Source organism: Ceratotherium simum, unplaced genomic scaffold (genome assembly GCF_057802395.1).
Source record: "Ceratotherium simum simum isolate JZ-2026a unplaced genomic scaffold, ASM5780239v1 HiC_scaffold_43, whole genome shotgun sequence".
NCBI lineage: Eukaryota > Metazoa > Chordata > Mammalia > Perissodactyla > Rhinocerotidae > Ceratotherium > Ceratotherium simum.
The window spans coordinates 3,744,044-3,757,357 of NW_028261259.1; positions in this window are offsets into that span (position 1 = coordinate 3,744,044).

The following is a 13,314-nucleotide window of genomic DNA, read 5'->3' on the forward strand; positions in this document are numbered from 1 at the left end:
TGGGCATGAAGCCCTGCCTGCCACTACGAGGCACTTGCCCTCTGTGCACCTCCCTCACACCTTCCCAGGTGCGGGTCACTTGCATCCTGTGACTTCAGGTGTCCCAGGAGTCCCCACTCATCAGTGGGCGTGACCTCTTCGTCAAATGCAGCCCTTCCATCCCAGCCTCCAAGCCTCCAGGCCCCAGCACAGGCCTTCAGGACCAAGAGGACCCAGGCATCCACACCAGAGTGCTGGGACACCTCAGTATGAGGGCCAGGGACACTCCAGTGGGCAGGCAGGACATTGTGTCCAATGCTCAGCGAGAGCCACTTGGCTGGTTCCTCCAGCTCCAAGGTGAGGAGAGTAACATGAGTTTTGACCCAGGAGTCTACCCCTGATTTCCCAAGGAAAAGAAGGTGACTGCCCTACCCATTCTCCCCTGACAGGCCCCATTCCCAGTCCCTTCTTGCCGGGACCAGTGTTTCACATCCACACCCACAAAAGGGCCAAGAAGCCCAGGAGGCTGGATGCCAGCCTGGGAGTATCCTGCCGGAAGTCCCAAGAAAATCTGAGTGATCATGCCATCCCCCACGGTTATGGAAATCAGCCGCCCCGGTCCCCGATGATCCTGCTGGTTCATCATCTTGTGGCCTCCAGCAGCACCTCTTCTTCCTCAGCCTCCACACACACCCTCATAGCAGCTTTGGTCCACACACAAGCGTTGTGTCTCAGGCTCTTCAACCATAGCTCCTCGCTGGCCCTCTCCATCCACACGGTGGGCGATGCTGCATCATCCCTGTCCACCTGGAATAAACAACAGCAACGTGGACAGGAGCGTCTGGTTTAGCCCACTGGTGGGACTTGCCCTTGGTCGCATCACTAAGAACTCTCTGAGCACAGACCTGTCCTGAATGGCTACTTTGACAAGAAGCCCTCTCTGGGCCCTCCAGACAGCATGCCCAGCCCTGGGAGGAGGTAGGCGACCACCACAGTGCCCACTGTACATGGGAGGAAATGGAGGCAGCCTTCTCATCCTGTTGGTTCTTGGGGATCTGGGCTTGAGTGGAGGTGGATAAGGTGCCCACACCAAGCTCCCTCCAAATCTAGGATCTAACCGCCAGAGGCTCTGATGAGACTGCTCGTTCACGTCCAACCAACCTGTATTGAGGCCCGACTCCTTGCCTGAGTCACGGCCCTGTGTGATCTGGTCAAGACACCGTCCCCAGAGTGTACCCCTCACCGCACCCCACCCTCCCTAGAGCCTTCCTGCCCAAGGACCCTGCCAAACCCCTGCCCCATTCAGAGCTCCTAGCCTGCAGTGCCGCTCCCCCAGGCCCCCATCCAGGATGGACTCACCTCTGTGCGGGACTCACAGGTCACCTCCTCAGGCTCCTGTGCTAGCAGAGCCTTTAGGGTCAGATTGACCTGGGGTCAAACCCACAGCTTGGTCACCTCACAGCCCTGTGACAGGCAAGGTCATGCGTCGTCTTCTCAGAGCCTCAGTTTGCTCCATGAAAAATGGGGTCAGTGACTCTGACCTCAGGAGGGTGTGTTGGGATTCAAGCAGGGAGAAGAAGGTTCCCAAAGTGCTTGGACTCAGGAGGTCGCCTGGCTGGGGTAGCCCCAACATAGTACAAGGCCTTGATGGTCAATGCTGGGCTCAATGCTGGTGAAAATCAAGGATTTTTAGTCCCCTGTTCACGTCTGGACTTGTTCACTTAGAGCAGAGTGACCTTGACTGCTGGGATCACTGGTCATCTGTAAAATGGGGTGCAATCACTCAGCACCCAGGGGGCTCCCTAATAACAGTAACTCCCTCTAATATTTGCACAGCTGGGCTCCCTTCACCTCCTCCTACACCCACCAGGGCTGCAGGCAGGGACTGGCTGGACCTCATGTGGCAGGGAGGGGGTGTAGAGGAGGAGGTAAAAGGGCAGCCTGGTCTTTTCCCTGTCCAGGGTCTGAGTGCACCACTGTCTTCGTGTCTGCAGTACCAGCCATGCATGGAGCTGGATCCTGGGTTGCAGTCTTTGGACCAGGACAATGAGGTCGCGGTATATTTAGTGACCATCACGTCCCCAGATGTCCAACCTACCAACTGCGCACCGTGTGGCCCACCTGGCTTGTGTGGCGTGTTCCCAGGACATAGGGGATGTGAGGGTCACCGAGCAGTTGGCTGGGGAGGGGACAGACGAAATCAGCCCCCTTTCAGGGGACCGTTGTGTTACACGTGTGTGCTGCGGGCTGTGTCACCCAGAAGTGCTGTTAGCAGGAACCCTCTGTGTGCCTGACCATGGACAGGAGGCCTGGTTGCCCCACAGGAGAGAGGTCTGTGAGACCGTGAGGGTATCCCTGCCTCACTCATGTAGGCAGAGATCCCGGGCCATGTCCATGCTCATTGGGGCTGATGTTGCTCCATGTCCAACCCTCACAGGACAGCTGGGAAACGGAGGCCAAGAGAAGCAGAGACAGGCCCTGGGCCCACGAGGTGGGCAGAGTCCAGAGGAGAAGAGAGCATTCCAAGCTCTTAGGCCAGCCTGAACACTTCCAAGGTGTTTGCTTTGGGAATGAGAACCCTAAGATCCTGGCGGACCACTGCCAATGTCCCCCATGTAGGGCCCTTTCCTCTACGCATCCCCACGTGGACACACTCACACACACAAGCATACACACACACTCTGACTGCCCAGCCCTGTGTCAGAAGGGAAATGCACACTGGGGAGGTGACAGGAGGAAGGAAGAAAGAGGTTGGAGGCAGCTCTGCCATGGGGCAGGGGCATCCGGTCCCCTAGCAACATGCGCAGGCCCATAGCATGAAGGGGAGAGATGCCAGACTATGGGCAGGGGGTCCCCAAGGTGCACAGGGGGATGCAGGGGTTGGGGCCATTCTTAGAGCAGCCTGCAGAGAACTAGGTCTGGCGTCCTGTGTCCACCACTCTGGGCACTGGGAACTAGGATGTGACCCCTAGGGGGGAGGGGCTACAGGAGAGAAGGCCTGATCTTCGGCCTCTGTAATTGGGGTGCATAGATGGGGTGACTCTAAGGGTCCCACAGGCTTGTAGAAGAGTCTATTGACCTTCGTTCTCCATCTATGACCCACTGTTCTCTGAGTCCTTGTAAAATGCATTCCATTCCCTCGAGGTCTTGCTGAGCAGAGGGCAGCCTGAGAGCTTGGGGACTGGGGCCCCGGGCAGTGCAGAACATGGCAGAACACTGGTCGACTTGTCTGGGGACCAGGGACAAGGCCATCTGTGTCGGAGCCTCGGGGTCCTCCTTTGGAAGTGAGGTGGATTCATTGCCCTGGCTGGGGTGAGGAGGCCTTGTGAATCAATGGGACATGCCAGCGCCAGTGTAAGGAAAGTGGGGAGCAAGAGAGTCTTCTGAGGTCCCTCACGTCCCTCCTGAAGCCCACAGGTCATGCTCCTTTGCGCCCTCGGCCCTGGTGGAACCACTACCTTGAGGACCCCAAACAAAGAAATGTGTGTGTTTTGCTTTCTGATTTCCTGCCTGGGGCTGCAAGGCTAGGGCTGACCACCAGGGGTGTCCTGTGTCCACTCGTGCTGAATGGAGCAAGTGGAGGAGGGAGGGGACACCCAGGGCTCGTTCTGGGTGTTCCCCTGTCCAAAGCAACAGGCACCTTTGATTACTGGCATCCACGTCCACAATGGGAGCTACTCAGAGGCGGGAGGGGACTCTGAGAACCTCTCATGATTCTTTCAGCTAGTGTGGCACCAGCACTCACCCTGAGCAGGGCCCATGTTAGTCCTGAGGGCAGTGCTGAAAGCACCCACATGGTCCCTGTCCTCCAGGAGCTCACAGCCTGGAGGTGGAAGGGACAAAATCATGAACAAATCCATGCGAAAAAGATGAGCAGGTGGTACAGGGAAGTGAAACAGGGTGGAGGAGGAGGGAGGGCCTGGAGACCCTAGGTGGGTGTAAAAGGCCCCCCTGGGGACATTTGTGCCCTGAGCAGAGGGACAAGAGAAACCAGCCCTGCATCTGTCTGCAAACAGCGTGCTGGGGGAAAGCTCAAAGGCACAGAGACTTGGAGTCAGAAGAGAATTTGACGAGAGAGGAGGTGAGAAAAGAGCCAGTGTGGCTATAGTGAGCTGGGGAGGAGAGAAGTGAGGGAGAGAGGATGGCAGGGCCAGACCCAGGCTTGGAAGGAGGTACCAGCTGTCTATGCTGGGTGACAGCATTAGCCTCACTTAGCACTTATGAGACCTATCACTGAGCATCTGAGAGTGTCTCTACCAGGGTCCAGGCTCATGTCAGCTGGAAGGCTCCATGTCAAGGTGTAGCAGGAGGCTGGGGCTGTGTTCTCAACTGAAGCTCAATAGAGGCAGAAGAAATCTCGGAGGTCATTCAGAAATATCGGGGCTGTGGTAGGATTCAGTTTGGATGGGGGGTCTCAGGCCTTTTTTGTGGGCCTGGACCCTCTGCCAGTTCTTTGCAATAGGGGGTGCCATAGAGAAGGAAGCTCATAATATCTGATCTGGCATCTCCTGAATAGTGGATCAGAGAGACAGAAAGAGAGAGAGAAAGAGAGACAGAGACACACAGAGATAGAAAGATGGGTAGGAGAGAGAAAGAGAGGAGACACAGACAGAGACAGGGAGACAGAGAGGAGAGACAAAGAGAGAGACAGAAAAACAGGGAGAGTGCAAGAGAGATACAGACAGCCAGAGACACAGAGACAGGGAGACAGAGACAGAGAGAGACAGAGACACACAGAGATAGAATGAACATAGGAGAGACAGAACCAGGCAGAAGTCACAGACTTTTCGTTAAGCCGACCGTGCAAGTGACATCCCATCATTCGGTACTATTCTATTGGTTAGAAGCCAGCCGCAAAGTCCATTCTCAATGAGGAGCGGGGATTACATAGGATGTGTGCCTAGGAAGTGGGAATGCTGGGAGCCATTAGGGGGCTGCCCACCACATAGGCTGAGATGACAGCTACTCAGGCACTTGGACCTGAGTCTAAATATAACAGGAGACCCCTGGAGTGTTGCGAGCCAGAAGGAGATGATTTCTGAACGTCATTTCATTTCAATCCTCCCTAGGGACACTGGGAAACAAGCAAGAGGGGAAGTGCCACTCCCAGACGCCCAGCAGACCCACGCATCTTTGCGTTGTATTATCTGCTACAGCCAGCCCTTTCTGTAATCCTGGCATTACCAAGTCTGTGCAGGAGCTACGTGTGGGAGCAGCCCACGGGATTTACAGACTCTGAAGGGATCTCTAGGTCTATACCCCTGATGACATCCCTAGGAAGTAGATGCTAGAATGACCCCCACTACACAGAGAGGGACATGAACACAGGAGAGACCCTGAGAGGAGAGGCGCTGAGAGGCGCAGGGTTGTCCAGGGTGACATCACTGGCAAGAAGCAGGAGAGGGACTGAATTCAACTCTGTGTCCTCAAAGCTGGGGCCCCGGTTGCGTCCAGACCTCCCAGAGGAACTGTAGGGTGGACCTGTGTCGGTGTGACTGTGTCTGGACAGAGGTAATGGAGATGGAGAGATGAGCAACAGTCAGCAGCCTCCGGGGGCCCTTGCAAAGGAAAGGTCTTGTGTGAGGAGGAAGCTTAGGTAAGTGATCTGCCAGGAAGTGACCTCACTGAGAGGCCCAACAGGAACTTGGAACCCATAGTAACTAGGCACTTACATCCTAAACCACAGCCCGCTAAGCGGAGCTCACTTTATCTAGCACTTGTCTAGAAGGAGCAACATGTTTAGTTGCTGGCTTTGGCCAATGACTCAAAGGCCGGAGCCCCAGGAAAGCCCCAAAGACCGATGCAGAATGCTGTAGTGTCCCTCTCACGGCCGACAGCTCTTGCCGTTACCCGGAAGGACAGAAGAGAAGTAACACCGGGAGGCCCAAGGAAGGCCATTCCAAACCAGGCTGCCACTGTGGTCCCATCTGGGCAGCCCTACATCCTCCCCGCATGTGTGCCTGGAAGGGCGGGTTCATGTAGGGTAGACCACCGTGAGCAGGAGCTCAAGGAGCAGGAGCAGTCGGTGAGGTGTTGTTAGAGAGCACCTAGGGGGTGTCGGGTTGTCAGGTTCAAAGCCCAGGTCAAGGCCGGCTGGGTAGGGACGTGGGAAAATGTGGAGTGTGGCGCCCTTCTGCCTGAGGTTGCTAATCCTGCAAGCCCCTGAGGTGTAGAATTCTTTCCATCAGGGGTGGACATGCTGTACCGCAGACACAGGTGGCATGTGCGCTGATCTGGTAGGGGAATTATCGTCCAGAAAGAGGCAGAAGCAGCAGCAAGGACAGCTGGGCAGGGCTCTGAAATGCCTCTGGGAGGGAGCCAGTCACTGTCTTTGCAGAGCTCCGGACGGAAGACAGCGTAGAGCTGGTGGAAGGAGATATTCCATTCATCTCCCCCCGATGGAAGCGCTGATGTCCCAGAAGAGACTGAATCAGCAGGCTGCAGTGAGAGGGTCTGCAGTGACGGTGATGCGACATTCAAGAGCAGCCAGTGGACCCAGCTTCAATCCCGGGAGAAAAGTCTATCCACCATGTCCTGCAGCAGACCAGGAGGCAGCTGAAAGTTTGGCGTCCGTTGCAAGAAGCGCCATCCCTACCCAGGTTTCTGTAGGATGCCAGAAGGCAGAAGAGGCCCAAACACTCTGTGCAGAGAGAAGCCATCCCCTGCACACCCTCCTGCAGAAGACGAAGAGGCAGCTAAGATCCCTGCCTCCCGTGCTGGGACAGACGGCTCCTGCACCCACAACCTCTTGCAGGACTCGAAGAGGCGGCTGGGGCCTGTTGCCTCCAAGCTTGGGAGAGCCATCCCCTGCACCGGGCTCCTGCAGGAGACCAGGAGGCAGCTGAGGCCCCAACCTTCTCTGTGCAGAGGATAGCCATCTCTGCACAGCCTCCTGCAGGAGACGAGGAGACAGCTGAGATCCCTGCCTCCATGCTGGGACAGACATCTCCTGCACAGTCTCCTGCAGGAGACCAGCAGGCAGCTGAGGCCCAAGCCTCTGTGCAGGGAGACCCAAGCCCTGCACAGGCTTCTGGAGGAGAACAGGAGCCAGCTCAGGCCCCAACCTCCGTGCAGGGAGAGCCATCCCCTGCACAGTCTCCTGCAGGAGACCAGGAGGCAGCTGAGACCCCAGCCTCTGTGCAGGAAGAGCCATCCCCTGCACAGGCTCCCTGGGCAGGAGAGACAGAAGGGAGGCTTGGCTGAGGGGCCCCAGCCTCTGTGCAGGAGAGAGCCATCCTGCAGAGTGTTCCTGCAGGAGAACGAGGAGGAGGCAATGAGAGGGTCCCAGCCTCCAGTGCAGGAGTGAGCCATACTCCCTGTACAGTCTCCTGCAGGAGACAGGAGGCAGCTGAGGCCCCAACCTCCCCTTGCAGGGAGAGCCATCCCCTGCACATTCTCCTGCAGGAGACCAGGAGGCAGCTTAGGACCCAGCATCCAAGCAGGAGAGCCATCCCTGCACAGGTCTCCTGCAGGAGAACAGGAGGCAGCTGTGGAGGGCTTTCAGCAGCCTCTGTGCAGTGGAAGCCATGCACTCCTGCACAGACTCCTGCAGGAGAACGAGCGCCAGATTGAGGCCCCAGCCTCCATTCAGGAGAGCCACTCCCTGCACAGGCTCCTGCAGGACACCCAGGAGTCATCTGAGGCCTCCCAGCCTCTGTGCAGGGAGAGCCATCCCTGCACAGCCTCCTGTAGGATACAGGAGGGGCAGCTGAGAGTCCCCAGGCTCTGTGCAGGAGAGCCAACCCCCTGCACAGGCTCCTGCAGGAAAGCAGGAGGCAGCTTAGGCCCCAACCTCCATGCAGGGAGAGCCATCCGCTGCACAGGCTCCTGCAGGAGACAGGGAGGCTGCTGAGGCCTGCCTCTGTGCAGGGAGAGCCATCCCCTGCACAGGCTCCTGCAGGAAAACTGGGGAGGCAGCTGAGACCACAACCCTGGTGCAGGGAGAGCCATCCCACCTGCACAGTCTCCTGCAGGATACTAGGAGGCAGCTTTAGACCCCAGCCTCTATGCAGGGAGAGCCATCCCATGAACAGGCTCCTGCAGGAGAAGAGGGAGGCAGCTGAGGGCACAACCTTGCCTTCTGTGCAGGGGGACCCATGCCCTGCACAGGCTCCACCTGCAAGAAGAACGAGAGGCAGCTGGAGACCCCACATACTCCATGGAGGGACAGCCATCACCCTGCAGAAGCCTCCTGCAGGACACCCAGGGGAGGCAGCTGAGGCCCCAGACCTCTGTGCAGGAGAGCCAACCCTGCACAGGCTCCTGCAGGACACTGGGGCAGGCAGCTGAGGCCCCAGCACTCCCGTGCAGTGAGAGCCATCCCCTGCACCCAGGTGCCTGCAGGAGACAGGGAGGCAGCTGAGGCCAATCTCTGTGGCCTGGGAGGGAGCTGGCTCGGGAAACTCTCTCTTAGCACCTCCCAGTCCCCACCTGTTCCACCTGCCTCCCTTACCACAAATTTCCTTCTCTACCCTGTTTGGCCATTGTATGTTGTTTCTCCTTCCTCGTTCCTTTTCATTGCTTTGTTTTTATTGTTTATATCTTTCAGAATATTTAAAATAAATTTAACTTTCATTCTTTTAACAATTTATTGTTTTTCATTTTTACATTGTACACCTCATGAGCATCAAGAGTACATCTGGCACAATGCTGTGCATCCATCACACCATTGTCAATGGGTTCAGAATATTTCATTCTCAAAGGAAACCCCAGTTCTCTGAAAAGCACTCACTCCCCATTTCTCCCTCAGGCCCTAGCAACCCCTAATCTGTTTTCTGTCACTGTTCTTTTTTCTTTTTTTTTTAATCTGTTCTGGATGTTTCCTATAAAATTTGAAATCATGCCGTAGGTGGCCATTTTTGTGTCCTGCCCACTCCCATTTCTCAGTCACGGCCTGATAGGTTTTCCTTTTCTGTTTTTATTTGAAATAGAATTTCTCTAATTTGATAGGAAAAATCCCAGATGTAGTCTAGATTTGATGTTACCAAGAAAAAGACCTTTTGGTACATATGTGCATAATCTTGGGAGTACAGACTGTTGTTTCTGGCAAGATGGAGACACCAGAGCCGAAGCCACACACTACAATGCTGTTGCTCTTCGTGTGGCTTAAAAGCTCAAAAACAAGAAAAGCAAAATAAGTTGAAGGCTGGAAAGACAAACCACAAACCAAGGAATGTATTCCTCATAACACAAGGCCAGGGAAAGGTTACGCATCCTTGTGGCTCCTAAAAATGCTTTCGAAAGTCAGAGTTTTAAAAAAGAGATAAAGAGCAAACACATTCAACGCCAACGGTGAGGCAGCGTACACAGGGGCAGCCGATGTGTCAGAGATGCGCATGAGCTCCCCAAGGACGAGACGCAGCACCTCGGAGACAACGCTATGGACAGTGTGTGGGACACTAAGGTCCCACATCAGACAGGCTATGGGTTCCAGTGTGGAATGATGACGCAAGCCCTGGTGACGCACCCAATGTTTGAGGATGTTCCAGAGGCCCCAGTAGACCCCTAGCAGACAAAGTGTGAGAGGACACTCTATCTCTGGAGACCAGTCTGCAGGACTCCATCGCTGTCCCCAGGGGCACATGCCTGATGCTTTCACAGCCGCTGCTGATCCCAGCAATTCATCCCACATGAAATCTCCTGCCCAACTTTTCAAAGATGTATTTTCCAGACCACTATTCATCCACAGCACTGGTTGCAATAGCAAGCAATTGGATGGAATCGCTACTGTCTGATATGGCACCAGGCGATCGAGCCATCAACTTTCGTCCATCATCTGTAATGCCTCGTATAATGATATCAGCCGGGATGACACGCATCTGGGAAAATGAATCTGTATGTGAGAAGAGAGAACAGAGACAGACAGACAGAAAGAGAGGCAGACCAGAAAGAGAGATACGCACCAAATCGTCCATGGGGTTCACCTCTGTGGATGGGAATTGCCACTCGCTTCTCTTCTCCTTTAGGGGCCTGCGTGATGTTTCAACTTGATAGAATGTGCCTCTATTCCTCTTATAATTCTAACAAGACTAAAATCACATGGTTAATGTTATCCATTTATCACTCATCTTTGGCCTGAAGTACATTATTTAGTTTTTCTTTGTAAAGGTTATAAATACAAAGACAATGAACGTTTATTATAGTAAAAGAATGAATTCTAAGGGAATTAAGAATTAAGTGGAAACTGAGTGCCCTTAATATGCAGTGTTTACTGCTTTCAGTCCTTTGCCTTTGTATGCACGTGTGTGCATGTGCCCATTCAGCTGTGTGCATCTGTATGCACATGGGTATGTCTATGTGCAAATGTGTGTGGGTGTGCACTTGCGGTTATCGTGTGGGAAGGACTGCAGGGAGTGTGCTCTTCTGGAACCTGATTTCCCCAGGGCTGGACCCTGACCAGTCAATCCTCTTCCTCTGCGTCGGGCTCAGAATTTCCTAAGAGCCTCTGCTGGGCAACACGGATCATTTCTGATTTTTCACTCCCGTCAGCGTGCTGAAAGGAACACCTGCATCCATAAATCTCTACTTCTTTGGGACCGATCGCTAGAGGTGGAGATTCTGGCTCATAATGTAAACGTGATGTTAAGGTGTTGGTCACAGTCTCTGACACCCAAGGTCTCCTTCTACCCTGTGATCTTGTTTGGGAACAGGGAGTCCAGAGACCCTGAAGCAGAGACCTGAGGGAGGGAGGGAGAAGGAGGAGCAGCTAGGATGCAGGGGATGAAGGTACCTGGGGTGACCTGCCCAGCTGGAAGGCCCCGCTCCTGTTGCTTCTGTCCCTACCACTCCCCTCAACGCGGGCCCCGCCCCTACCACACCTGACTCTGCTTTGGCCTTGCCCATGCCCCTCCTGCTCCTTAACTCACCTGAGCTGAGCAGCCTGGCCTGCCATCCAGGACAGATGATGATGAGGGTCTGGACACTCCTGCCTGCTCCCTCTCCCTCCAAGCAGAGAGCCCCATCCTCAGTAAGGAAAGCACATCTAGGGCAGTGCAGTGAGTCACAGGGACCTCCTTGAACATGCACCCTCCAGGGGGAGCTCTCAGTTGCAACAGCAGGACCCACTTGAGCTTGTGTGAGCAGAAGTGACTTTGACAAGACACAGTGGACGTGTCATAGAAGGTGCCAGAAGGTCAGAGCACGTGGCTGGAGGCTTTGGAGAAGGTCATTGTGCCCAAAGGACACCTCAGGGTCTTCCAGGAGTGATGGCTGCCTCAGGCACTGTGGCAGCCCCAGCCAACATATACAGCACATTTGGCATCTGCGATGGAGGGGCCCTGCTCAATGGGGATGAGCGAGAGAGCCCTGGTGACCTCGGAAAGGCACTGCCATTGGAGCTCGGTTTCCTCACCTGTGAAGTGGGGTGGCAGCCGACCGCTTCATGGTGGTGTCAGACAAGTTCGCTGAGGCTGCACCTGGAGTTCCCTGCACCTTCTCAGATCTCAACAGCTACTAACTCTAATGAAGAGGAATCACGGGAGGAGAGATGGGGCTGGGTCCTGGATCCCCACCTGGCTGGCTGACTGCCGTGGGACGAGATGGGGTGGAGAAAGGCATTCCAGAGGAACAGCGGAGTCAGAGCGAGTAGGGCATGCAGAGGGAGGCATCCCTCCCTCTGGTGGGAGATCAGAGTGGGCAGAAGCGAAGGGTCCCACGGGGCTCTCAGTGGGGTGACATCAGCAGGAACAGCTCACGGTGATGAGCACTTACCGGGGCCTCTGTTCTCCTCTTGAGCTATCTCCTTGAATCATCCCCACAACTCCTTGGGGGAGGAGCAATTATTGTCTTCATTTCACTGATGAGGAAACTGAGGCTCAAAGAGACTTGCCCCCTCTGTGCCCTGCAGAGTGGCAGAGCCGGGATTTGAACCCAGTGCCTCTTAGACCCCATGGGGCCTGCCTGAGAAGGGCTCCCCCATGCTGAGGGAGGGACCTCTTTTCCCTAAAGTTCTGAGAAATTTTGGTCCTGATGCCCAGAGAGACCTCACTCTGTGGGGGGATAGGCTGGTCCTTGGTACTGGGAGAGCCCACAGTGCCCACGGCTGGCCATTCCCCGGCCACCATACCCAGCCCCAGGCAGACGGAGTGGCCCTGTCCCTTTAGTTCAGTGATGGCTGGAGGCCAGAAGGGTGCAGGCCCCAGATGAAGAGGCCAGGACACCTGCAGGTGAAGGTCTGTAGCATTTCTTCAGTGAGATTGTTCAGAGAAACAAACAGTTTGAAAGGAGAGCAGGGCCCCGAGTCAGTGACTACCTGCATGTCGGCTGTTGATGAGGAAATCTGCGCTCTGTTCCCGCCAGGCATCTTCTCAGTACATGCGACTCAGCCTCTCCGATCTGGTCTCCACGGCGTTAAGAGTCTCTCTGCCGTGATTCCTACGTGGTCTCTAAGGTGAAGACTCAGTGGGCTCATCTGACGCCATGCCCCACCCAGGAACGGTTTGAGGGATGAATCCAGGCTCTATGCATTGAGCCCAACAGTTGTGCTGGAATGTTCTGGGGTGGTGCCTGGGCAGCCATCGCCTGGAAGACCATTGCTGGACACAATGACCTTCTCCAAACTCCAGCTCTCTGTTTCTGGCACCTCTGCTTCTTGTCATTTCAATCTTGTATCACACTCTGCTCACAGCTGTACATGACGACTCCCACTGGAAGTGCATGTTCAGCCTGTGACTCCACCTAGATGCTCCTGATGGGCTCTCTGCTGGGGCACAGGAATGGCAGACCTCATCATCTGTCTGGATGTGACCAGCCGGGTGAAGAGGATGAAGACACAGAGTCAGGTGGCGAGGCGGACCTGAGTGTGAGCAACTGGCGGGGATCCAGCTAGTACCGCTCGCTGTTTCTCTCCTTCACCTCCCTCAGATCCCTCGGTCTCTGGACTCCTGTTCCCAGCAAGATCTGGAATTATGCAGGAAGGATGTACCAACACTGCTGGATCCAGCTTTTGATCTCCTCAATCAAAGAGAATGGATGCAGGTGTTCTCAGGCAAGTGATCGAAAGCCGTGACTGGCTGGAAGACCAGGAATTCAGACGCGCAGAAGAAGGCGGCCATGGACAGAGGGTCCTTCCCTGCGACGCTCACACACTGTAGATAGCATACAGATGCACAACTGAAGGTTCGTGCAAAACGAAAGGACATCTGCATATTGCCAGTTTCCACCTTATTCTTAATTCCAGAATCATTCTTTTTACTATAATAAGCTCCTCAGGCACGAAAGAACAAATAATACTTGTTGTAAATGGCGCATTAACCATGTTTAAATTATAAGGAAGAGGACATTCTATCAGGATTGACATCCCTAGAGAGAAGGCTGGAACAGACAGGGGATGAGGTG